The sequence below is a fragment of the Falco rusticolus genome, chromosome 6 (assembly GCF_015220075.1).
Source record: "Falco rusticolus isolate bFalRus1 chromosome 6, bFalRus1.pri, whole genome shotgun sequence".
Classification (NCBI taxonomy): domain Eukaryota; kingdom Metazoa; phylum Chordata; class Aves; order Falconiformes; family Falconidae; genus Falco; species Falco rusticolus.
The window spans coordinates 40,962,523-40,990,103 of record NC_051192.1 but is presented as its reverse complement, the minus strand read 5'-3'; the positions used below and the strand labels follow the sequence as shown (position 1 = coordinate 40,990,103).

The 27,581-nt window shown below is 43.4% G+C and overlaps 1 protein-coding gene across 3 annotated transcripts in view; it reads left to right on the top strand.

Annotated features, from left to right (window-relative positions):
* Positions 1 to 27,581, top strand: part of HIVEP2 (HIVEP zinc finger 2) — a 126,908-nt gene that overhangs the window by 30,238 nt on the left and 69,089 nt on the right. For 2 of the 3 annotated variants that reach the window (XM_037390919.1, XM_037390920.1), the window contains one exon: positions 17,337 to 17,398. The exons of the other annotated variant lie outside the window; for it this stretch is intronic. The gene's annotated coding sequence lies outside the window, so the exon portion shown is untranslated. The remainder of the gene's footprint in view (positions 1 to 17,336; positions 17,399 to 27,581) is intronic. 3 annotated transcript variants of the gene reach the window in all.

Genomic DNA, 27,581 nt, shown 5'->3' with positions numbered 1-27,581 from the left:
GAGACATCAGTAAGAGAAGAGCCAAATTTATGAGTGCATAAGCATGAGCAACCCAAAACCTTTCATTTCAGTGGGCATTCCTGTAAGAGCAAAGAGAGAAATCCCCCTCTTCTTACTCCAGATAGGCAAGGTGGTGCTTTCTCTGTGGTTTAGCATATTCCAGGGGTAACAGTTATAGCTGGTGGTTTGAGGAAGTCCCAGGAAGAGAGGAATTTGGATGTAACTAATGAAACTTTGAGGAGAAATCCCTGGAAAGTCTCGACAAAATTTCATATTGTTATCTGTGTTGTTTTTATTGTGGTTTTTTTGGTGTTTTTTTTTTTTTTTAAGAAAATAAAAGGTGAGGCAATGTGGTTTGGTAATTGTGCTTTTATCAATAAATTTGATTTTGGAAGAATACATTCTGAGTTTGATCTTTGCTTTCTTTCCCTGGTTGTTGAGTAATAAGAAAAAAATCTTGCAAGAGGAAAAGAAGTCACCTCTTTTAGATGAAACCACTCGTGGATTTAAGCTGTGTAGTTTGGTGTGAAGGAAAAAAGTGGACAAACATTTTGAAAAATACCAGAAATGGACAGTTTTAAAACATCGGACATAATTGGTTTTGGACAGGGCTAATAAGCAAATCAACACAAAGCTAAATTCACCTTCCAGGGGCAAGTTCCCCTTTCAGTGGGCGCTGGCAGCAGGGCCCAGCAGGCAGGCTGCCAGCAGCCAAGATGGGGCTGTCTCTTGCATGGGGTGGTTTGGACCTTCCCCTCTCCTCGCCCTGCACTTCCTCCCTGGTCCTGCTGGCTGCCTGATGGTCCTCTCTGAAGCTGTCGGCAGCAATGTCGGAAACATCTCTCGACTCTCTGGCTTTTCTCTCTGCAGCCCGGGCTCTCCAGCGCTGCTGAAACATTGAGGGAGCGGGTGGTTGGTGTTTGAGGAAGGGTTTCCTACTGTCCTGGCTGTGGTTTCACATCCTGGAGGGGCTGCTCCTGCTACCCATCTTCTGCAGCTGCCCGCCTGAGCCCACGCTGGGCTGGTTTGGGCAGCTGGACAGGCAGCAAGCTGTTGGGCAGCCAGGGATTTCTGATGGGTTAGCGCCTTGTCTCCCCACGGGCACAGGCAAACTCTAGAGCTGGCAGGAGCACGTGGCTGGCATGCAGAGGAAGAAGCAAAGCGGCATCTCCCCCTCTTGGCTCACAGCTTGCCACTGGACTGACCTTGCCAGAGCATGAAACTGCATCCTCAACATGCAGATCAGATCCTGTACATGCAAGGTCATTCACACTTGAGTACTGTGTTACGTTATCACGGTAATCAGGAACAGATACCAAGAAGATGATGGTGGAGGACAGCAATGTTTCCTGTGCTGCCCTTTTCCACTCCCCACTTGTGAATCCCAAGTCGATCTCTGTGTTTCCCTTTCCAGATGGAGTTAGAAATGGAAATGCATTCAGGATTGGGTTTTTATTGGCAGCACCTGTGAACGATTAAAGACTGTGCAGATTTGCAATCAAACTTCAAAGTGAAATGAGTGTGATTTCAGAATAGATTGTTTGCAGTCATTATTTTTATTTTTATTTTTTGCAAAGAAATAAAAGGCTTTACAGTATCTCCTCAGTACTCCTAATTTCTGTGCACTGGAATCGTAGAATCACAGAATGATTTTGGTTGGATGGAACCTTTAAAGATCATCTAGTCCAGTCCTCCTGCTGTGGGCAGGGAGATCTACCACTAGACCAGGTTGCGCAAAGACCCATCCAACCTGGCCTTGAATACTTCTAGGGACGGGGCATCCACAGCTTCTCTGGGCAACCCTTTCCAGTGCCTCAGCACCTTCGTTGTAAATAATTTCTTCCTTATGTCCAATCTAAACATACCCTTTATCAGTTCAAACCTGTTGCCCCTTGTCCTGTCACTACAAATCTTGGTAAAAACTCTTCATCTTTCTTATAAGCCCCCTTTACATATTGAAGAGCCATGATAAGGTCTCGATGGAGCCTTCTCCAGGCTGAACAACTCCACCTCTCTGAGCTTTTCTCTGTAGGAGAGGTGTACCATCCCTCTGACAATTTTTGTGGCCCTTCTCTGGACCCTGTCCAACAGGTCAGTCTGTCTTGTGCTGGGGACCCCAGAACTGGGTGCAGTACTCTAGGTGGGGTCTCAGGAGCGTGGGGCGGAGGGGAAGAATCATCATGGGGATTGAGTGCACCCTCAGCAAGTTTGCAGGTGGCGCCAAGCTGAGCAGTGCAGTTGATACATTTGAGGGAAGGGAAGCCATCGCAAGGGACCTTGACAGGCTTGGGAAGTGGGCCAGTGTAAATCTCATGGAGTTTGACAAGGCCAAGTGCAAGGTCCTGCACCTGGGTTGGAGTAATCCCCAGTACCATACAGGTGAGGCACGAATAGAGGAGGAGTTGTGAATATTGTCATGTGGTGGGTTGACCCTGGCTGGATGCCAGGTGCCACCAAAGCCGCTCTGTCACGGCCCTCCTCAGCTGGGCAGGGGAGAGAAAATTCAAGGAAAGGCTCGTGGGTCGGGATAAGGGCAGGGAGAGATCACTCAGCAATCACCATCATGGGCACAACAGGCTCGGCTTGGGGAAATTAGTTTAATTGATTACCAATCAGGTCTGAGTAGGGTAATGAGAAATAAAGCCAAATCTTTAAAAACGCCTTCCCCCCACCCCTTCCTTCTTCCCAGGCTTAACTTCACTCCCCATTTTCTCTCCCCCCTCCCCACCAGCGGCACAGGGGACAGGGAATGGGGCTGCGGTCAGTCCATCACACGCTGTCTCTGGGGCAGGAGGCTCCTCGCACTCTGCCCTGCTCCAGCCTGGGGTCCCTCCCACAGGGGACAGTCCCCCACGAACTCCTCCAACGTGAGCCCTTCCCGTGGGCTGCAGTTCTTCATGAGCTGCTCCAGCGTGGGGTCCCCCCGATGGGGTGCCGTCCTTCAGGCACAGACTGCTCCAGGGTGGGTCCCCCACGGGGTCACAAGCCCTGCCAGGACCCTGCTCCAGCTGGGCTCCTCTCTCCACAGGTCCACAGGTCCTGCCAGGACCCTGCTCCAGCATGGGCTTCCCGTGGGAGAAAATATTAATACAGGTATTTAACAGTATCAGTCCCAATAGGGACCGCTTCATGCTGATCTCCATTTGGACATTGAGCTGTTGACTGCAATTCTGTGGGTGTGGCCATCCAGCCAGTTCCTTATCCACTGAATAGTCCATCCATCAAATCAGTATCTCTCCAATGTAGAGAGACAGGGATGTTGTGAGGGACTGTGTCAAAGACCTTACAGAAGTCAAGACAGATGACATCAGTTTCTCTTCCCTTACCCACCAACGCAGTAGAATAATACATAGAATAGACCCATCATGTTTTATTGGGTAACTTCATTTTGTCCCTTCAAGTCAAATAGCATACATAAGATGTGAACAGACTGCTGAGACTACTATTATTTTTCATCACCGTATTCTAAAAATACTTTTAAAGGATTTGGGTAAAGAATAGATCTCAAAAGTATTTTTAATTAATATCTTAGAATAGGAAAGTACGCCTTTCTGAACTTACAGTTACTCAACTGTAAATGAGCTAGTTATTTAATGGACCCAAACTGAGTACAGTGAAGTGCAGAACCCTTGCATCCTTTGGCTGCAGCTGCAGAAGGAGCTATTGCTATCAATTTCTAGTTTCTCATTTCAACAAAATCTGATTCCAGGTGCTCAGGCAACAGCTTTCCTTAGTTTCATGGTTTGATTTGCTTTAAAACTTCGGCGTAAACCCTGTAATTTACTGTTGACTATGCTACCAAATGTAACCAGTTTAGACTATATAATAGGTAGTGATAATTTGAAATTTAACTTTAAGTATACTTGTTTCCAAAAATACAAATGTTGATTTTCATGTTAAATATCTAAAATAAGCGGAACTTGCACCACCATTATCCATTGCTACTCATCTTAGATTTCTGCAGGGGCATTTGAATAGAAAGGGAAGTATCAGATACCTGCTTCCAAGTAGAGAAGAATCATTATGCAGTATCAGAAGCCTCTACTTCTGTGCTTTAATATTTAAATATTTTAATATTGCTTTTCAATTATAATCAATATTACCTGTTTTACCAATGTTACTGTTGGGAGAAGAGCCCTGAGAGACTGATGTGCAGGCAGAATAAGAGTAGCATGACTGTTTTTATATTTCTGACATCAGTGTCCTGGTTTATCTAATGTTGTATGACACAGTGACTAAATGCTCCATACTGTTCCATCCTCAGTGAGCCAAACATCTTTTCCAATATTTCCCCTTGTTTCAAAAGTTGTAGAAACTTCTAAAAAACCCGATTTGCTAACTTGGGGTGTTCTCTTACTCTCTGGAAGGCTAGTAGTCTCTTTACTTTTTGTAAACAATATTCCTACGCCACATGAATGTACAGTCCTAACTGGATACTCAAGGGTCAGTAAGACGTAGTTCATCAGCTTCCTACTTCAAATACAGCATTTTTAAAACTATCATGAAGCTTTGTTACAACAGGACATCTCTGCACTCTTTTATATGTATTTAGATGGGTATATTTGGTTACCATCATGAATCCTGTTCTGTCCTTTACCTGTTTTCATTATTTACTCTTTATATTGAAAAGCCATACATTTTTACTACTGGGAACAGTTAAAGATGCTCCTACCAGATTCTTGTTTTTCCACATCTCCTTTTACCCCATAGATACCACCTTCACAACCCACCTGTCACATTCCCACACTGCACCTATTCTGTACAAGGGTTTTCTGGGTTCCTTCATGTTTGAAGAAAACAGGCTTTTGAAAAGTCTGGTGGCTCCAGAAGTAGTTGCACCAAGCAGCCTTGTGCTAAGTCTCCTGTGTGAAATGAACTATGCAAAAAAATTTCACTTTCCAGGTGGAGTAAAAAGCCTGTTGTAAGTGAGCGAAGGGTTTTGACTATCCCTTGGTCAAACAACCCCTTGGTTGAGATGTAGAGATTTAGATTGTATCCCTTTAATGAGTATTGACAGGGTCCATGGTGTCCTTTTCCTCTGTGTGTATGTGAAAATAACATCAGCTGTAATGTTGTAGTAAGGTGCTAGAGAAACAAAGCCCCAGGACGCTTCCAAAATGCCTGGCTGCTGTGATTAACCTGTTCTGTGCTTCAACAGGCACGTGACACATGGGAAGTTAACTTTCCAAGCACAGCTGGAAGTTGCAGGAGCAGCCTGGTGCTTCCCAAACATTTGAACAGTTGCCGCTTTACAGCTGCTGTTCAGACACAGAAATAAGAGAGTGTATGCTGCAGCTTTCTTTTTCCCAATCAAGGTATAAACAGACTTTTTGAGAATTATGAATGCAGTCCTAAAAGTTAGTCAGTCTCAACAGTATTTATGTTGAGCTTCAGATCGTGGTCTCCCTTCTGTGTTTGATTAGTGGTTCATGTGGTGCTATGGACATCTCTGTGGCTTTAACTAAATGCACAGAGGCGGCCAGCTGCAGCCAGCCTCTGCCTTGTGCAGCTGGGCAAGGAGGAAGAGAACGGAGCTTTAACCCTGCTTTCCACACAGCCTCCCCACCTCTCATGTCCCTTGAGTCGCCAGTGGCCGCTGACATGACTCGGAGCAGATGTACTTGCTGGTGGGGTTGCCAAAGAGCTGTCCTGGCAGCTGGCACTCGGTGGGACCCTCCCTTGGTGCAGGGGCCGGGGACACCACAGGCATGGCATCTCCTGGGGCAAGTCTTCCTCGGTGGGGATTTCCCTCCACCCAGGGGATCTACTGTTTGGGGTTCGGATGCCATTTTGGTTGTCTCACCTGTCACGCTAGAGGTGGTGTCCAGGGTATGCGTTAGCATCCGTGCCTCACAGCTGTTACAGCCTTGAAGATGCAGCCGTGCTGCAGGCAGATCCCTGCTGCAGCCATGCAGTGGTGTGGTGATGGGGCCGTGTACCTCAGTCATACCCGACACAGCCTCTGTGGAGAGGGTCTGGAGGGAGAGGGGACGGAAGCATGGCGGGTGGGACGGCGAGCACGTCCCTTCAGCAGATGTCAGAGTGAAAACAGAGGCGAGCGAGCTCCGCTGGCTCAGGCTTGTGCCACGGCAGAAGGGAGGTCCTGGGCTGTGAGCTGTGAAACTGTCTGATCCATCACTGACTAACCGTACATGAATTTCAGAATGTGTGGCAAAACGTATTATATGGCTTACAAACTGTTTCAAGGCTCCTGACGAAGGTGGGAATTATAATACTTCTGAATGGGGGAGGGACTTTGTGTGTTTCATGTGAAACATGGCAGGCTGTGTACTTCACAGTTCTTGGTGAGGTGGTACAGCTCTACACCTCTCCTGTTTTAGATGACACTTGTGTTATTCTAAGAGCCTCTACAACTGGGAGCGCTGGGGGATTTGAATATTCTGACTCCCACATCTTCTGTAGGAATTGAATTGTTGTATTCCAGGGCGTTGCATGGAATATACGAGTGGACACCAGTGAAAGACTCGGGAATGACAGGAGGGGAAAAGAGAGATGGTGCAAGGTTTCTGCAGCAAATTGGTTGGGATAAGCAGCTAGAGGGCACCAATGAATATTTCTTCTTAGGGCTGTTAAATTAGGCCATGTGGACTGCCAGCATATAGATGCATGAGAGAAATGTGAGGGCTTTGCAAAACAGTTGTGCTAAAAATAATTTAATGTTATTGCAGATCAAGAAAGGTAGAAGTTTGTAGCCTGGGACATTTTTTTCTCTTGCTTTAGAGGGTAAACACTATAAATCCTGGAGTGTTTGTTTGGCTAGGTAATGCTTTCCAAAAGTATGTCAATGAAGTAGGCATCAGAGTCATAAAATACTTTCCTATATTTAGATTTTAAATATGCAATAGAAAGTCATTAACTTTTAGACTTCTAAGCACCAAAATTGCTTCTGAAAAGGGGGCTTGGATGTTCAAATCAGTTAATTAAAAAAAATGAAAGATTTTAATATAGCCAGACATGCACAGTCAGTGTTTTGCCATCAGCAGTGTTAGTAGGCTCAGTTATATCCTAGTAAGTTTGGTTGCTGTGAGGGCATGAGAAGGATCCCGAAACTGAAGGGGGCAGGAATATTGTGGGATTACCAGTTGATGGTTAATTTAAAGGATTATGCTTTTAACTTGATATTCATGCCAAAAAAAAAAAATCCAGTTGCACAGAATCATAGAGTAATAATTTAGGCTAGAAGGGATCTCTAAGAGTTATCTTTCTAGCCCCTGCTCAAAGCAGGTGCATAGTACGCGGTTTTTCATGTCATTGATAACTTAAGTGGTTTTGATTTGTGCAAGAAAGAGTAACTATTCAGCTTTGGGTTTTTTTGAGCAGTAGAGAGGCAAATGCCAAAGAGGGGTAAAAATTAAGCCAAAAGTTTTTTATAAAGAAGTTGATCCAGATAGTGTTGAAGCATCACCAAAATATCCCCCACTCTTTCACATACATGGATTTTTTTTTAGAACAAACATTGCTCTGGTGTAGCACAAGGGACCTAGTTTGAGCATTTGTGAGTTAATTTTAAATTGTTCTTTTGATTGCTGGCTAATATACAGAAGGAATTAGTAAATAGTAAGAGCAAAGGCTATACAGCATTTTATAGCCAGTGGTTCTGTTTAGACTTAATCCCTATAATGCAGTGTTAAAATTTACAAAACAGCTTGTAATTGCAGTAGCTTATTTAAACCAGCTATTTGTGGTTATGTCTGCTGAGGAAACTTAAACTTCAACGTTCCACAGCCATCTAATAGCAGCAAATTGACTGCGGGTCTCTTGTAAGAATATCTAAATGTAGGCTGTTGAATAATCCCTTTGGGGGCCCTGTAACTATTTTTGTGCCTGGATATGCGTCATCAGTGGGTATTTTCTCTGGTGACTAGCTTACATCAGTAGGTCTCCTACCATGCACTCTATCAGTGAGTGACTTATGATTGATGGGAGTCACGGCTGCTGTTTAGTTTTTATCTGTGACCTCAAATAATGGACAACAGGAATTTCCAGGCTGTTAAATTCCTTGAATGACTGAAGACACGGGATGGCTCTGCTGATACAGGCAGGTAGTGCCCAGATACGGGGTGTTCACTGGGGACTGAGGCGGGGGGAAGGAGAGGGGGTTCCTTGGCTGCAGGGCGGTGAATCCAGCTCCGATGATGATGATGATGATGATGATGATGATGATGATGATGATGATGCGTAGCCCTATGCTTCCCGGACGGCGGGCAGCAGCCGTGCCAGAGGACGCCGAGCGACCGTGATGCTCTGACTAACTCTCCTGAGCTCTCCAGCCATACGTGCCCGCCGGTGGCAGTGGCGTTTCAGTGTGTTTAACTGCCTCATCTTTAGGGCAGTGCATTGCTCTGCTTTATCCCAGGGAGGCGAGCTGTGTGCAGCTCCGGGGAGGGAAGTGCTGTGGAATTTTCAGCTGCAGCCTGGTTGTTTTCTTAACCCTTTTTGTTACTTGCCCGTGTGCAGCAAGTGGATTTATTGGAGTGCTTCACCCGGGTGCTCTCTGGGCTAAATCTGAAGGTGCAGTAGGCCACGTGGTTTTAAGGTTAAGTTGCACCTGCCACAGTGACCCACTGAGCATGGATGCGGGCATAGTTGATTTCCTGGGGTTCAGTGCTTCATATTACAAAAATAAGGACTGCAGATACCGAGTTATCCCCTCTTTCTCTTTCCACTCTGCCTTTCTGTCAGAAGCTGACATGCAAAATGGGGCTGCAAGACAGATACAAGATGTTTGTGTTACCTGTGATGAATTTAGCAGCTTGAGTCAGCCCTACGGCAAGGCACTGTGTCATTTCTTCTTCTTTCCCCCCTGCTCTTCCTGCCTCTGCCAGGCTCAGTCCCCTGCATACAGCTGTGATAGGGAACAGGAGACCAGCCCTCTGTGAACTCGAGCTCAGAAGTCTCTCAAGCCCTTCTTTTGGCAAGCAGGGAGTAAAAATGACAGATGTGGATGCTCTCGGTGTGATTGATGATTAAAAAAAAGTCCTTAATGCTGTTTATCGCGTGGCATTATTTGGCTGAGGGAGGACAGCAGCTGGATCCAGATTCCTCCTCACCACTTCTTCCTGTTGGCAGGTGGCCCTCCGCATGGGCTGGGCTTGCAACTCTCACACGGGTCTTACTTGTTTGAGTGCCTGCTTTTGTTTTTCACTCAGGTGACAGCAGATTGGGTTTTGTGCGGGATTTTGAGACTTGAAAACTTTCAGAGGGAGAACAGGAGCTTTGTTCTAACTTGCCTGTATGTCTCCGGCTCTGCGTGTACTAGCCTAGAGGTCGTAGTTAATGAATGAAACCGGGCTTCCTGCAGGAGCCAGTTAACCCATGGCTGTGCATTTGTTGACACAGTGCTTACATAAAGCTGCTTTTGGTAGCAAGGCATGTGCTGTTGTAGTGTGGATGCCCTTGCTCAGAGCAATACAGGTTACGTATACCTCTCCGTTACTTGCAGACAGGTGCCTGGTATAACACACACACTGGGTCTGAAGCAGGTTTCCTCATCTGCTCTCTGTCTAGTTGAGCGCTGGTTGAGAATTGCATTTGACAGAAGAAACAGGAAGAGACGCAGCAGTTAAAAAAAGGCTTGGAAGATCAAGGGAAAGGAGGGAATGAAAAGATTTTCATTGAACTGTGATTGACGAGTGTACTCTTGTTTCTGTACCTTTTTTTTTTTCTGCAGTCACTTCACTAAGGCTTTGTGATTCATGACAAACTGGTTATATAATTCAAAATCTGTGAAAGGTTAAGCACAGAAAGCTTGATGATGACTCTTGAGTCATTTGCGTTAAAATTCAGTGAATTTTCCTGAGGTACTGTGCTTAGAAAATACAAAGTTTGCCAACTGTTGATGTTGCTATATGCATTATTTGCGACAGCTTTCTAGGAATCATTATGTCCAGCAACACATTAATATCTTTTGGCTAATACTGACCTCATTTCCCCCCATTTTTAGGGGGGTTGTATTTTAGGTTAGTGATAGTATTTTAGAGTAGCTTTCATTTACAGCATTTGTACAAAAGCTCAGCATCACCAACTTTCCAGAAAGATTCCTAAGGCCTTCAAAACATTTCGGAAAGGGTCGTTGTTTGCCAGGAAAAAGCGTTAGTGAGTTGCCTGCTGTTTCGTGATCCTTGGCACTAGGACTGTCTGCAAGGCAGAGGATGAAGTCCAAAGTGACATGTGGCAGTGTGGTACCTCCCTGTGTGCTATGACAGAGGTGTCACGTTGAGGACAAACCAGTCTAGGTGCTGAGCCTGCAGGGAAATCACGCCATGTGGATGCCTGGGTCCATATGCCTACACCCTGTTGACTTCAGTGACTGAAATGCCGGCACCAAGTTCTGCTTGCACAGCTTGAGCTGATGAAAAATGACTGCAGTGGCTAAAGCCTTGTTTTTCCAGAAGAGCCTTTGCCTGTTCAGTGACCACCTTTAAAATCTTGTCGGTCGCCCTGAACAACAGCTAACCACGTATTTCATTTTGGTAGTTAAAATAATTAGGTGTTGTGAACAACGGATACTGCACATTCACTGGAAGTCAAAGGATCTGCTGCTGCATCTTGTAATAACTCCATCGGCAAACCTCTCCCTCCTCCAGCAAAGCGTGTTGGTGTTTCAGTGTGCAACTAGTTCCCAGTGGGCACGGGACTGTAATTACCATACTTGGGAGGTGAAAACACAGACTGAATCTGACACAGCGATATCAGGGGCTTCATTTTGAAAATTATTGAAAGATTAAATGCAATTCATTTCTCTCCTGCTTGTTACATCTATGACTGCGCACTCTGTACAGCTGCTGTGGCATCGGATATTTGTTGAGGGTCATAACAATGAATCAGTATTTAATGGTTTTGTATTGTTTTGACAAAGTACTCTCAGTGCTTAAATACTCTTGAGAATAAAGAGATGCCCTGGGTTGGGGAGAACAGTAACAGGAATACAAACTCACCTTGGCCATGGCCCTCCCTTCTGACAGTACTGTTTCATGTGAAGAGTGACTGTGTGGAGCAGGCAGTGCTACTCAGTCAATAACAAAATCATTAATGCAAGTAGAGATATGTTGCTAACTGTGAGCTGGCTATATGTTGTAAAAGTATTCTGAAATACGAGGCAAAGTGTAGTGATTTCAGTACTTCATGGCACACAGTATCCTTTGATCGTGTTGGTTCAGATTCATCTTAATATAGTCATAAATACTTGCTTTCTCAAGGTGATCTTTGTGTTTCCATAAAATCCCATTGAAATCATTGAACCAGCTCCTAAATAGTAGGAAACTCCAATTTTGGTCAGCTTGTGTGAGGAAGGACTTGCATAGTTTCATTGGTTTGTTTTGGGTTTTGTTTCTTCAGGTGTTGTGGAGGAAGTGTGGGTTAGCCATCGCCTCATTCAGACATTACTTTGCTGCAGGGAAAAATAAGGAGTTACTCATAAACATTGTTGATGTTTGTAGTCAGTGGAGTAATAAAGAGCGAAGAGGAAGAAGAGCAATGCAGTGAAATAGTGTAAGGAAAATACAGTGTAAAGGAAAGTTGTAAAAGTGAAAAAAGGTACTGGTATTTCATTTTTGTGGTATTTCATTTTTTTAATCCCACTGATAAGTGAAAAGCCCTCCATCTTTCTGATGTTACGGCGTACAGTAATGTGAATGAATGGAGTCAGATAACCCTTCAGCTCTTCCTGCATGCTCTGTGCCTGATGACCTTGGTCCCAAAACCTTTGCTCCTCAGCTCAGTCCTTCCTGCAAGTGGCCAGCGATTTTCGTAAGACTGTTGGAGATCCAGGACCAGGCCGTCAGTAGGTTATTAGGTTTGTAAACATGACCCTGGCATCGAGTTAGTTTGAAAGGAATCCACCTGTTTGTTCACACATGGGGAAGAAGAGGGAAGGAGGATATTGCAGGTGAAGCCTGTGTGCCGTGGCAGACGGGAAGGTACCTCCTTTACGTCACTAGCCTGGCACCAACTCCTGTAAACTGTGGCACAGTCTTTTCTTCATCTCCTGTTTTGTTTCCTGTATATACACAGCGTTGTAATTCTTGTAGGGATTTTTGCTCTTGGCAGTATTCCTCTTTAGTGCCACAAAGTGAGCATTTTTCCTGCAGGACCTCAAACAGCTCAACAAGTGGTGTGTTGCCAGTGACTCAGTGCAGTCCCTGTCGTCTGCTTGCAGCCACAAGCGCTCCCTGCCAGCCTCCTGCTTTCGGATGCAAAGCTGTACATGAGTCCTGAGATCGGGGCAGGTAAGGGACAGGGTTATCCTGGGTATAGAGGTCCCATACCCCAAATAGATAGCAAGGGAAGAAACTCCCTTCCAACCCAGGTTAAAATCTTCCTGAGGCAGACCCTGGCCCTTTGCAAGGCATTTAGAGCGGCTTGGAAACTTGGTATAAAGGAGGCGAGAAAGAAGTGCCCCACACTGGCATCCCCAGGAGCCTTGATAATGTCAGGACACCTGACAGTACAGCGGTCCTTCAGAAATATCACTGTTGTGAGGGATTTACATGACACTGCAACAGCTAATAATATGATTGCAGTACAAGGCACTAATTCAGACTTGCTGAGGAGTTTGCTGAGTGTTAGTTTCATGTCATGATTTTGTCCCTTTGCAGACAGGCCTTTAGCATTGAGGAGTTTCCCAGAAACCTGTTGAGCCTGTCTTTTTCTCAAGCACAACTGCTAGTTGCTACTCTGCCAGTTAGAAATAATAGCAACTAAGTTAAAATATGAAATTCCTTATACAGATAGTTATTTTTTCCCCACAGACTTATTCCAACATGCTCAAGGATGGACTCTGTGCAGCTTTCTTTCTTTTACACGTGTATACTTTTAAGCAGCAAATGGAATGTGTGCTTGGGGATTGTTCTGCGTGCTGCTTCTGACCATCTTTGTTCAGAGGAGATACAAAGTTAGTCTGTGAGGTCCTGACATCTGCTATCCCTTGCTCGGGAGGCAGGATATCAGTCTGCAGTGTGAAACTTCTTCCCCCCCCTCCAGGGAATTCCATTTCCATATACAAACGCCAGCTGGAAATCTGGAAGTCTGTAATTTGGGAATAGGAAAGAAATGGGTGTTACGACAACTAGGAGACACAAAACTTTAAACTCTCTTTCACTAATGTGCAGGGAGAAGTAATAGTAACCAAATTCTCTTGGTGCAATCAATTCACGGAATGTCACATTGAGTAAAGGGAATACGAACCTTTGAGGTTGCTTGGCTAGTAGATCTGCATTGTCCGTAAAGCTCAGGGCCATGTGCTGATGACGTACAGCCTGTTTTTAAATACAGTGGTGGTGATTTTTCACCCTCTTGACTCTTGACCAGGAGCTCAGGTCTTATTCCACCAGAAGCTTGCCACTGGTTACGGAGGGAGCAAGGCTGCAAATGAGATCAGTTGCTCTTTTTAGTTTAGCATTATTTACCTTGATTGTTATTAAATTAGATATCACACTGGTAAAAGACACAAATCCAAGATCACCTAGAAGGGAATAGGAATCTCAAAGAGGTATAAAGGCTTAAAATGTTGCAAATGAGCAAAGAGTTTATTGGGTTAGCTACAGTGAAGATCTGTTCTACTGTAACTACTAAAAATCATTATGGTGAAGATCTGTTCTCCTGATGGAAACCAGAAGAGCTGATAAGTTTGACTAACTCAAAAGTGACCTGGACAAAACACTGTAAAATATACTACATAGATTTTTCTTATTTGGGTATGAGATGATCTAATAGACTTTGGCCATTTCCTTTTTGATCTAATTTCTGGGATTCTATGATCACTTTTAAGGAAGGTCATTTTCTTGCCTGTCTCACTGCAACCTTCTTCCTGAAAATTTTTGGCACTTTTTACCACAAAGGGAGGCATTTGCAGAAATCCAACATGGCGGTATTTTGAAGACTCAAAACAGATTTTTCATGGCCATATCTTGCTGTTGCTCCACTGTAAAATTCCCAGAATACCTGATGGGAGTTTTACATTAAAATTGTATGGTATTTATATCTAGCTATTCTTCAGAGGCTCAACTCATATCCATGCTCTATTCCCAGAGTAGCCTTCTTCCAGTTCTTTAGAGCTACAGTTCAGCTTTACAGGAAATAATAATCGTGCCTACCATACTGTAACAAAAATATTCAGACACATGAATCTTTTTCTTGACTTCGTATAAAAATTTCATTTATAGCTTTATTTTGTTTGTTCTGGTTTGACTATAATATAAACAAGAGTTTATTAAAGTGTTAGCTCTAAGTTGCAGTTCTTTCTTGAGACTGCAAGGTCTTACAAAAAATACTATTGAACTTCAGGGCAAAACCACATATTAACAGAAAAGTGAATAATGAGTCTGTTTTCATATGGATTTTTTAAAGAGTACAGCTTGTAGTTGAACTAAATGTACTGTTTCTTCCACTGCAGCCAGGAAGCCCTCATAGACTTCTGACAGCGCCGCCAAAAATTTAATGCTTTAGCTGTTTAAAAGATATCGAAAGCTTGTATGACAATTGTAATCTCTTCCAGGAATTCCCTTTTCCATTTTCCGTCCCTATAAAAACTGATAGCAAGTGCTTATATAGTAGAAACAGAAAGTCAGAGGTATGTTACAAAGTGGTGTGCATTCCTTCCAGCCTCACAAGATGAGGCACAACATCTCCACGGTGGGCCAGCAAACATGGGCACTCCATTGTGTAAGTAGTATTTGCTTCAAGGATTACCCGCTTGCCAGGGTAGTGCAGATTTAAATGTTTGCTGAGCCATTTTTGAGTTTTTACATAACGTGGCACCCAGCAGAAGAGCTGTTGGAAATGGCTGGGTAGGAACTCAAAGCAGTGACCAAGGAAAGACAAACCCAAAGGAAGCAGGGAAATAACGCTGCGTGTGCCAGCATCAGCTGACATAGCAGAACTGAAGGCAAGGGAAAGCGGTATCAGCCCGACTTCTCACAAATTTCTGTCCTCACTTTTACAGGCAAGATGATGTGACAAACTGAAATGAAATACAGCTTGAACTTTTGTTCTGAAGCATATCAAAAAGGCGCTGAAACATCGACTCAAATGTCAGAATTGCTCCCTTTTCTGTAACAAATTCCCAGGACAGCTGTTAATACTACTCTGTCTTTTAAGGCTAATCTTTAATAGTATTCACTGATACATAGTTTGAAATATATACCATTACTGTGGCTGTGGTGGTAGCGGTTTATTCTTCTCTAATGACAGAAAGGAGATACTGCGTTATGAACAGTGAGATAATTAAAGTGGTTGTCAATAAAAAAGTGACTGTGTTTACAGGGTACCCTTGCATTTAGCAAATGCCGATTAGAGAAATGCCACTTCATGTGCGCGATGGGCTATTAAGTGCACAAACGCTTGTACAGTTATGCGCTGGGTCAGGAAAGCAAGTTACTTTTCACCTCACAGCCATTATTTTAAAGCAGACACAACTATCAGGCACACAACTATCAGGCCTTGCGAAGGGGAGCAGCAAAGTAATGAGTGAAAATGCAGGCTAAAAAAGAAAAAAAGTCAATGTAACAAGCCTTGGCGTTGTAGGAGGTAATTTTTACCATGTCTACACTACATGGATTGGAAACATAATGGAGATGCAAACATTTTTTTCTACCACTTCAATAAAGGTAACGTACGGCCACGTTGTTCTGGTGCTTGGAAAAGGGAAGACAATACACATTTTTGTCAATTACCTTGTTTGGTACTGAAGTGCTTGTAGTCCACATGCCTTTGGAAAGGAGTTTGCGTACATCCTTGTGTTGTGCTGCCAGTGGTCTGGTATCACCAACATCTTCCTCTATACCCTGCTCTCAGCTCTTGCGTGTCTCTGACTGACTTCAGTAAATGAAATAAAGGGCAGTTCTGCAAGTGACCTGGTGCAAGACATGGCCTTGGGTGTTTATTACTCACACCTGTTTCTACGTGTTCTATTTGGTATTTTATTTCGCACGTTTTGCCTGAAGCTTCATTAGATGGAAGTCTAAAGAGGCAGAAGGCTCTGTGGGTGCTGTGGCCGTCTCAGGTGTGTACAGGATAGCTGTGCTGTGTGTGGATTCCTGAGTTTTGCTGAATGGCTGCCAGGTTTGTCTTCCTTTCTGATGTGGTTGCCATCCATGCTTCTGCTGGCTTCTTGCCAGGTCATAAGAAAGCACACACTTCAGCAGGGATTGTGTTATTGTTGGTGATCTGAACCTTTGTGCTTGCTTGACCTCATACCTCTAGGAAGCTCAGCTGGCAAATATAGGGCAGACCTATGTGGCAACACCCTCTGGGGTGTGTGGGTGACCTAGGTTGTCCTGCTTCCATATATGCTGAGATATTTTCATTGACATGCTCTTTTCACAGGTTTGAAATCTCTACAGCTTTGAAGTACCAGCTTTCCCTAAAGAGGAAGCACTGTGCTCACCCGAGGACCTGCTGGAACCCAGCATCTGCTGGGGTAGGACAGGGTGTGCAGAAGTTAAATGGAGAGTGTTAGTTTGAAAAATTACATGAGGTCACCATCCTTTTAAATCGGTTTACACAGATGGCTGGTTTGTTGCTTTGTCCTTGCTTAATAGCAACTGTTTATGGAAAAACGAATTGCTTTGCAGAAGGAGGTCCAAAAGCTAATGCTGTTGTTTCCCTCACTGAAGATCTTCATGTCGTTATGGGCACACAAAGATTTGGCCTGAAATGGAGATTAATTATGAAATGCACAGTGAATAATTAACTGTTCGACTTTTTCCGGAGTTCTGTAGCCACCAGGTTAGAAATGATTTCCCAGACTACAGGAGATAAGAGGAGGTTATTCCTGGTTTCACAATGTCTGTATTGTTAGGGCTTTGTGCTGTGTGTACTCTGGCATCAGCTGATACCTACGCAAGTCAGGTCCAGCTTCTCATCAAAACCACTTCCTGGGGTTTTCTCGGGTAATGGCAGTGATTCAGAAGACACCGCAGTGCCTCAGAAAGCTGTTTCTTACATGTCACACCCAGACTGTGTGACCGGCAAGAAATGAGGTTCTTGGGAAAGAGTTTGGATCTTAAAAACGCCCACTTTTTTGTTTGTTCTGCATTCTGATGTAGATGTGCATTGCTTGGCTTGTGTCCTACTGACCTGTTCATAGACCTGTTATGTGTTGTGGAAGATGTAGGAATATGATGTACATGTACATGTGAGGCAGGAGGTTGACACCAGCCTCCAAGCACAGATGCTGATTTTGCATCCACAATTGTTCCTACCTGGCAACTCCCCCCCCACCCCCCCACCCCCCACCCACCCCCCGGGGCAACAGGCAGGATTAACATTTTTTAAAGAAGACAAAATCTAAATAATGGTAATCTGCACTTTTGCAGGACTGCCTACTTAAGAAGCTGTGAGTGAGTTAGAAACACAGATGAAGCCTCTATTCTGTGAGGTGGGTATGTGTTTTTATTACTATTTTGAAAAAGCATAGAAAATTCCAACCATTTGCCTAAACCCAGACACAGAGCTGTTTAAGGGCCATGAACAGAGTCCAGACATTCTCTGCCACGGCATGTGTTCTGATCAGTACTTGCAAATAAGGTCTTTTGCCCTCCTCTGGAAGGAAGCGATCAGTTTTTGCATTCTGTTAGCATTTGAAGTGGCTCTTTTATTTTTCAGTTTCTGACTGATGGAGTAAGTGACTGTCACAGATACTTTTGCTCTACTGTCCTTCTGCCTCTGTTGTGTGCTGGTCTTAGAACACAGTTTGGGGAGATAACAGTCTGTGATAGGGAAGTCAATGGAAATCAAACGTGTCCACTGGATCCAGACCAAACATAATATGGGGTTCAGAGACGTTCAATATGTTTCATTGCTTTTTTATTTTCGCATTTTGTCACAGTCAGATGCACCAGCAGTCTTTTAATAAATCCCCTTCTCGGTTGAGACTTGCAGCTCAGGTTTGCAAACCCATGAGGGCTGGATAATTTGAATAAGTCTGAGAAGTGAAACTGAACATCTGTAGGTACAGCAACTACAGGCAGCAAAACTAGTGAATCCTTGTAATTTTGATAGCCTTTGCCAGTACAAGTTACTGCATGCAAAACCGTCAGCTCTGCCTGCCCTCTGCATGAGCAGCTCAGGCGTGGACCCCCAGTGCTTCCCTGTGCCAGGCTGGTCGTCAGCCCTGCTGGAGCAGCCCTGCTCCCAGGGGACTTGTTTTGGGCAGTGGCCTGAAGAAACTCTCTCTTGGGTTCTTGGTTGTTTGTACTAGTTGCCCTTTTGGCTTTGGTAGATAAACGCAGCGAGTGGGCTTCTGCCTCCTGCTTCACACCGTTGGGATCCTGGACTGGCTGTGGTGAGGATTTAAGTCAGGGTTAGAATGTGTCTCTAAGGATTTTGGGTTTTCTTTAAACCGGTGTTTTCCTTTAAAAGCCTTTTTTTGAATAAATTACTCTGACAGTAAGTACCAGAATAGATATTGATAAAATATGAATTTATGCATGCCAGCATTTATCTCTTTTGTGTCTATTCACAAATAACATGCCGAAAATTGACTCTAGCTCCATATGGTTTCCAATCTCTTCCCTCCCCCGGCTGTCAGCTTCTCCTTACCTGGATGAGTAAAAGGGAGCAGCGTGCTGGGCCATGAGCTAAAGGTGGGTGTAGCAGAAAGGTTATATTCAAAATGGTTTTCTCTGGGACATCACTGTGGCTGCTCAGGTGCCTCTCAGTTCAGATGGAAAATGTGCTGAAAATACAATGCAGTTTGATGCCAGTCTTAGCTTCACACTCTGAAAAAGGAATGAAAGTACTCAGAGGGCAGGTTACCTATGTGCAGATTTCTTTTCTGGGTGACAGAGACTGTGCAAAAGCTTTTATTTCTCTAGAAGCTTTTCAGTACACATTATGGCCATTAATTAAAATCACTTATTTTTTAATTTGTTAATGTCAAGCACTGGAACAGGCTGCCCAGGGAAGTGGTTGAGTCACCATTCCTGGAGGTATTTAAGAGATGTGTAGGTGTAGTACTTAGGAACATGGTTTAGTGGTGGACTTGGCAGTGCTAGGTTAATGGTTGGACTTGATGATCTTAAAGCTCTTTTCCAACCTAAATGATTCTATGATTCTGTGATTAATCTGAAATTTAGACTTGGTTGAATTAGAGATGACAGGCCTGCTTGTAATCTATTCAATAGGGCAATAAGAAAGTTGAGATATCTCCACCCCGAGACCTTCCGTTTTCTGAACAGAAGCACCATTTATTTTGCTCAGTTCTGGAGCATGCAAGTTCAAAATCTGTGGTGAGATTTGTAATACAACATTTGATTGAAATTATGCTAATCCTTTGCTGTAGCATAAAATGCTGTAAGATCTTTGGGAGGAAAATGTCCAGTTTCTTCTACCTTGACGCACCTGGAGGCCGAAGGAGCAGGTCTCCCATGTCGCTGCGAGGTGCGCAGTGGGATGGCACAGCTTGCTGCCTCCAAACTGGGAAAGTTATGAGCCAATATTAGGTGTTGCTGCTGTTGATCAGGGTTTCCATTATGACAGCGTTACCTCAGCTCCTGGGGCCACATGGGTGGGCAGCGAAGTGGCTGCCTTTCAGTTGCTCATGCTCCCATCAGCGGGTAAAGGGAGCTGAAGTGGTCACAGGCGATTTGGAGGCTTCTTTGGAGATTCCTTTGTGCTGCTGCCTTTAGAAACCAAACATGAAGCCACAGTTTTCTGTCCTGTTAGAGCATTAAGTTATCTTGTCAGATTCAGAGCAGTTAGATCAAGTTTTGAAGATCTCTGGGGGATAAACAGAGAGAGAAGGAGCTAAGGAGGAATGGAAGACAAAAGTGGTTGGAAGAGCGTTTAAATGGCAGAAAGTTCTGAAATAATTTACCTCTGCTCTAAACTGGGACAAACCCTTGACAACTCTTGTACAGTAAGATATCGTATTTCAGAACATTTTAAATGTTGCTTCAGTTTTATTCTCCAGAAAGATATTATGATGGCGTGAAGGTATTCCAACTCATCTCATATGTCTTGTTAAATTATAATTCACTGGGTAGCAGAACAATACTGTTAAACTGTTAGTATTGAACTACCTTGTTATATCACAAGGCCTATTACTTTTATTAATCTTCATTTAAACCAGGGACAAAATTTCTATTTTTTATGGAACTTTTCACTTTTATGAAATCAGTATGCTTTTCTTTCAGGAAACCCTTCCAGTATGGAAAGTTTGGATGAGTTACAGTTTTACAAATTTTTTCAACTTTTACTGTGCAGTTTCAATTTTTAAAATGAGTGAAACGTGCCTTCTTTTATTGTCCATAAACCCCATAAATCCCTAGAACTACATATTTATGACTGCATAGGATTTCAGCACAGATAGGGCTGACTTTTCATTTCTGTGAGAATGTTTACAACGAAACGGTCTCAGGAAAAAACCCACAACTATTTACACGTATGTTTTGCGAATATAGGATTTGCATACACTCTGAGCCATGAACCAAAAGCTTCAGATTTAGCCAGCAGAGAGGAAGGAATTTGTCTGCTCTACAGCAAAAGGAAGTATTTGCTGTGTTATTGTAGTACGTGGCCTTTTGCCATCTTTGATAAAGTATTTAAGGGTTGTGCACCCAAAGTCTGCTGCCCTCTTGACCCATCATCCATCACCAGCTGTAGATGAGGTGGGTGAGACACAGCTCCATAGCAGAGCCATTGTTTCAGCCCCACACAGCTCCTCCAAGAGCGGAAGCTGCAGACAAAGTGGCTCCCTGTGATTCACCACACTGCTCAGCCTCCCGGCATTTTCTCATCTACCTGTACCTTTTCTGGCCCTGCCCTGCGCTGGTCAAGGTGGACAGACACACGAGGAAGCTGTGGGATTGATCTGCTTTCCACTCAGCTTCACTGGGTGTGAACGAGACGAGTGTCTGGGATTTTTTTTTTTTTCTGTATTAAAAAGGAAAACCGGAGACAATTGTCACAGCACTGTGTCTTGGCAATATATTTAAATTCATTTCCCTTTTGACTCTTCAACACTGTTGATAGACGATGCTTAAAACACTGAATTACCCATCATTATTCTAGCGCGCTGTGAATTGCCCAGTCTGGGTTTTTTTCCCATCTCTGAAAGCAGTTCTGGTTACAGAGATGCCAGCATCCCCTGTAAGTATGCCAAGAATGTACAGTTATACTTTATACTGCTAAATTAACAGACAGGAATAGTCACACCAAACCAGATTCAGCTCCCAGATGGGAAAGCATCTCCTCTAGCCCAAATTCTAATGACTTTTTTTACATGAGAAAGTTTCACCAATATAGCATACAGTGTGATTTAAAACAAATGCTGTTGTCTCTCCATGTGGGTGACAGGTAACTTGTAGAAGAAAAGATGATTTCTTTGTTTTCAATGACCAACCAGGGGTTGGAAATGTCTGGACATTTAGGTAGGTTTTCTCTTAGTATCTTAAACTATTTAAAATTAAAGAGTATTTTTAGTTTATCAGTTGTACTTTTCTGAGCACCGGTTTGAAGTGAAGGCCAGGTCTGATTCTTACTCATTTTTTTATATATGCAATTCTCTTAGCTTTGTGAATTTAGTTATAATTTACCTTGCTGTAAGTGACAGGGGAATGAGTCCTAGATGGCATAACAGGATCAGAAGAGCTGACTTTGATTGTTGCTGTGTGTGGTGCTGATGGCGTGAAATAGTCTCAGATGGACATTTCTGTCTCCTGACTAGGAAAGGTCTGTTCGTGAGATGATGAAACCCATGGTCTTTGATGATTTGCCTGTGCCAGCTGGAATACCGTGGTGTATTTTGACCCCCTAAAAGTTTTAACAATGGCAGTGTTATGATGAAATGAGGTAGAAGTTTTACGATTTGTTTCAAAGAAGGGAAAGGGTCTTCCACTTTTTGCGAATGTTTTACCTAAGAGATGCTGAAGTTTGTAGCCTGACTTCTTCTTCAACTGCTGTAGGTTCCTGCCATGAAGCCAAGTGAGATATGTAAGTTCTAGAAGAAAAAGTTAAAAGGGGCATATGTATGCAGGCATTCAGACAGAAATACACGATTCTCTGTGGTTGTACCAGACACGGTAAATACCATATCTCCCAGTCATTGCAGGTCTGGAGAGATACTTTAGATGGGATTATTTTGTGCTGTTCTCCGGTTCATGGTATTTCTAGTTTTCAGTGCACTGTACTACTCTATTCCTGTTTATAAATCTTTTAAGTGTGCACATTAAAAAAGTAATTTAATTGTCATTATAATTTATAGTACGCCTGAAGTCGATCACCTAATTAAACGGAAAGAGCAGAGAGTAGTAGGTTCATAAGCATTTATTAAGTACTACAGTATTAATTATGCAGGACTTTTGAACCAAGCAAAAGAGGAAAGAATGGAAACACCAATCTAAAAAGGCTTTCCATTGCTGCCATTCTCAATTCAATAATGTGAGACACCTCCCCCCCCCCCCCCAGCTGGCAGGACAACACTAATGCTTTCTTTTTGTTAATTTTTAATGAAATTATGATGGAGGGTTTTTTTATGGCAATCATTTGCAGCATTTTCCTGTAATATTTTTGAAAGAATAATATGTCCCTGTGCAGGGGCCTATAAATACATGAGTAGAATTGGAAGATACATTTAGAGTTATGGTTTGGGGTGGATTGCGCGGGAACAGACTCTTGGTCATCACTCCTCGGCATCTCAGGCTGGGAGCGGAGCTGGTGCCGGTCCCAGAAGGCGGCGCCCGGGGGGGCCGGGGGGGGAGGGGGGGCAGTGGGGGTGGGGACGGAGCCCAAAAGAGGAGGCTCTGGGTGGCAATGGAGGAGCGGTGGGGATGGGTAAGGACACTGGTGGTGGGAAGGTTTGCTCGCTCTTCGCAGCCTTTCTCCCACCTCTAGCTGCAAACCCATGCCGCCTGGCTGAAAGCAGAGGGTACAAGCTGCTGGCTCGCCCTGCAGGGACTGGGTCCAGGGGGGCTCTGCGAGGTGCTGGGTTGTGGGTCAGAGCCTGGGAATTGGAGGTGCAATATATTAGGGAGCTTGTGGAACAGGGCTATCTTACCGTGTCTGGTTTGTGTTTTGCTGCATCAGATAAACTGCCTGAACACAAGAAGGTGATGAGGATGGAGCAGAAGCCTTAAGTTTTAATTTCTTCTTTTTTCCTGGTTTGTTAGAAAATTAAAACCACTGATAAGACACTGAAGTAGACTTATCTGCATTCCATGTTGTTTCTGGGGTTTTAATTTTAGCCTCAGTGGCTTTTACACGTGAGTGTTGGACATCAAAACTTCTCATTGAGATGGCAGAGGGGTCTGATGCTCCAGCTCTTGAGCCCTGGCTGTGCTGAAGTAGCCCATGGGCTTCGGGGGGGGGGGGACCGAGTGAGCAGGCAAACGGGCAGCTGCTGGAAGCGTTTCAGAGGTCTGTGGTTTTGCACTGATCCATACAAATGTGGCCAGTAGGCGAACGGTAATAAGCCCATGATGAAGAACAATAAGGGTTTTGAACAGAATGCCGTGTATACTTTGCAATGTTCGTGGTAAGGGCTAAACTGAAACCCCAGGAAAGGAACACCTTTGCTTTTTTCCTGTGAGAACTTGTAGCAACAAAAGCCTCTCTCACAGTTCACAAGAGGTGATGCCTTTAAAAGACCTTTAGGTGAGAGGTCTCTAAAAAAAAAGATGGCCAAAACCCCTTCCATATAAATGGGCAGGAAGGTGTTAGAGATTTACCTACTTGTGCTGTTATCAATTGATGCAATGTATTTGGAACCTAGCTGCACAGGTATCAGCTTATCTTGCATTATATTAAATAGGAATTCATTGGCAATACACAATTACAACATAAGGCCAGCATCTAAAAGCTGGACCTGACTTACGTGAAAACTGGAGAACCAGTTCAATAGATCTTTTTCTGAAAGAAATTTGAGATTGTTTGATTGGAGTGTAAATCCTGCTGAAGGCCATTTCTTTTCACAGTTGTTAATAGGCTGCACTGAACTGACAGCAAAAACAACAAAAAATAAAAGCCAGACCGAACAATCAAGAAAATTTACTGTGTATAGGGTTTTCATTTATACAGAAAACATAGAATTTCTTTGTCCATGAGCACTGCTGTATTCTGTACCATCTTCTTTCATGCAGGCATGCAGGGGATTGTACACCGAGGCCTGACCCAGCAGTTTAGATTGCAGTACCCTGTCTCCTTGTCCCGTGCACCCACTGAGACACAGGCTTGCGTGCCTTGCCGGCGGGAGACCTGTAGATACCGCTTTTAATCTGGTTATTACTGTAATTACTGTTTCAAAAAGATATAATTGGGATTCCCTTTACATCAAAGATTTTTTTTACCTTATATGGAGCAAATCAAATTATTGACAGCTCTTCATCCCAGAACTCGTAATAACCCTGTAATGAGCACAGTCATTATGCTTCAGGTTAGTGCTGCAGCAGCATTATATAAGGAATGTAACTTGACAGTTGTCTGAGGGAAAAAGTCATACATATGTGTATATATGCATATACAAAAAAAGTAGTGGCCTAACCAAGGTCTCAGATGACATAATGCGTGTTGGGTTATATAATTCATGTTATGGTCCCTGAGTCTGTCTTCTGAGTTGCATATTGGAAAATGTAATGCTTGTCTCTTTCTATCAAACTTTATAGCTATCTCTTTAATATAGAAATTGCTCGTGCCATGCTGTTGTTAAGCATGTTTTCAGGTTCTCGTGCTGGCAATAGGCAGAGTCAGTCCCAGCAGCAGTGTCTTCTCTTTGTTGAAACTGAAAAACTAGAAAACCCAAACCTTCCTCATATTGATTCTGAAAACAAGTTGGATGAGTATTATATTGCAGCTATTCAAAGCAACTGTGGAACGAGCCATTTGGATACCCTCTGCCAATGTTTCAGTGAAAACAGAGGAAAAAAAAGGTCTCCCCTACATGTGTGAGAGCCCCTTCTTTACCACCTTCTTTAGGCATATATTTTCATTGGGAAAATAGACTTGTTTTATGTTACAGGCAAGTAATTGATTTAAAGTCCCAGGTTCTACTTCAGTACATGCACATTGTGATACAGTGGTGTGCCAAATGAATATTGCATTTTAAATCCATGACTGTGGAAATATTTGTGAATCCTCAGGTACTGGAACTGGCACAGATGTTCCGTTGCCGATGGAGAATTTGACCACCCCAGTCTGTCTGTACGGGTTGCTCAGAAGTCACTCAGAGAGGTCTGTGTTAGGCACTAGCAGAGTTAGGACCAGCACGTGCTGGTAGCACATGCTTTGCACTTGCAGTGTGTGACTCCAGGCAGCCCACCCAATGACTCCCTCTGTGAGCATGAGCAGGCCACCAGCTTCTCCTGTGCTCTTGGACCTCCTCTGTGCTGGGAGCACAAGCGTGTCACGGTCATTAATATGTATCAGAAGAAGGCTGTTATTTAAAAATCAAAGTATATGGTGCCCTTGCCATGACTGCAGCCTGCCCAGGCTTACCAGAAGCAGCTTTTAAGATGCTTTTAAGTCCTGCTACTGGAACTTAGCGTGGCCTTAAAGGCCTTCAGACGCTCTCTATAAATGCTCAGGTAAACTTGGTGTTGATGAGGCTTCACTCCCAGCAATGCCTGATGGAGGTGACATACATTTATATAAGGAAGTAACACTCCTTGTTCAAATTTGGGTGGAAGTTCCCTGGAATTACAGAGCACATCCTGAAGAACAGCAGGATTGAATTCCAGCTGTCTTATTAATGTGCGTATTGATCTTGTATGGGTGATTTTCTCAAGGTGTTTCTTGGGAGAACAATATTAAATTTGAAAGAACAAATATCTATAAAGATTGGATATTAGGGAAAATTTCTTCACTGAAAGGGTGGTGAGGCATTGGAACAGGCTGCCCAGGGAGGTGGTGGAATCACCATCCCTGGAGGCATTTAAAAAATGCATAGATGCAGTGCTTAGGGACATGGTTTAGTGGTGGACTTGGCAGTCCTGGGTTAACGGTTGGACTTGATGTTCTCAAAGGTCTTTTCCAACCTAAATGATTCTATGATTCTAAAGCAGGAAGATGTGCAATGACATACTTGTAACTTCAAGCCTCATAAAATAAATTCCTAACTAGACTTGGTGCAAATGTTTCAAATCCTCTTCAGCCCACAAAATCATCAAATAATAAATCAAAATAATTACCAAAAGGTAACCTCAATTCACAGGACTCTTCAGGAAGGTGGAAAAGCCCAAAGTCAAGATGAAAAAGTATTTGAGACAAGAAGCCCAGGTATGTTGAGTCTGGAGAAAGTGTGAGAGCTTTAACTGCACATATGTGTGCAAAAGGGCTGGAAAGAACAGGGCAAGGTACTTTCACATGTCATTGAAGAGAAAGGGGGAAGAATACTGCGGTTGAGCTGCAGCAGGGAATACTTTGCTGGACTGTTCGATACTGGAAAGGGGTTACTACTACACAACATTTAGGTCAGTGGAGCAAACTGCCATGGGAGGGTGTGGAGTCAGTCATGGCTAGACTAGATGTGTCTATTATAGATGATCTAGGATGACCCATTTAGAGGTGGCTTCCAACCCAAATGTTTCTGTGATTTTTGTTCTCTTCAGGTACAACTCTTACCAGATTAACTTGTTCTTCCAGTTAGTATGTGAATTATCATGGCCCTACTGACAAAAAAGCCCTCTGTGCTAAGAACAGCATATAAGCTAGAAATATTACCAGTATTACTTTACATGTTATAGCACATGTAAAATGCCAAATAATTATTACATAAACTCAATAGTGTGTTAGTGTTTATGAGTAATCTCTTCAATTCTGTGTTAAAATTAAAATATCTTATAAATTTGTAGTCTATTCTTAAAGCATTTTGTTTTCTTCCTTAGAATAAAATTTTTTTTTCCCACACAGAAATATCTCCGTATTTTAAAGAAGGGAAATGTATAAAATTTCAGAGAATGATATTACACATGAGGTGAGATACACTCTGTGTCTCTATGACCACACAAACTACATCTCTCCTACAAATGTTTGTCACAGTGCTAGTTCCCAGAGAAGGGTTTAGAAGACCTACAGATCAGTAAGCTGATGCATGTGTGTTTATGCGCACATGTGCATACCTTTAGGTAATAGTATTGAGTACTGAGTCTTACTCAATAGTTACTGTAGTCAGTGGAATTTTTAATTTATCCCAGGGTACAGAAGACATGTTTTCTGTATTCCAGGTTGTGATTTCTTTTATGACACTATATTGTTCAAAAGCAGGCTCTGTTGTTAAGTAGTTAAAATGGGTGCATGGGGAAAGATTCACAGTTATCAACAGAAGAAGCATAATGTATAGCTAACCACTCATAGCAGGGAAAATCATTTCTCTTGGGGCTCAGTCCAAGTTCCATTGACTTTTATGATACTTGGATCCAGCTTTCTAATCATGTTGCTGTGGTGATCTGCAAACCCATTGGGGACTTTATTGCTCATTGCTGGGTCGAGTCATGATGAAGTAGTATGAAAAACACTGGAACATAGGTGCTGAAACCTAGATCTGCAGTTCATGTTGAGGATTTCTTTGATTTGTCAGAATGAAAGAAAAGGGGTATCCCCAGCAAAGTTAATTCTGACTCCAGTTACTT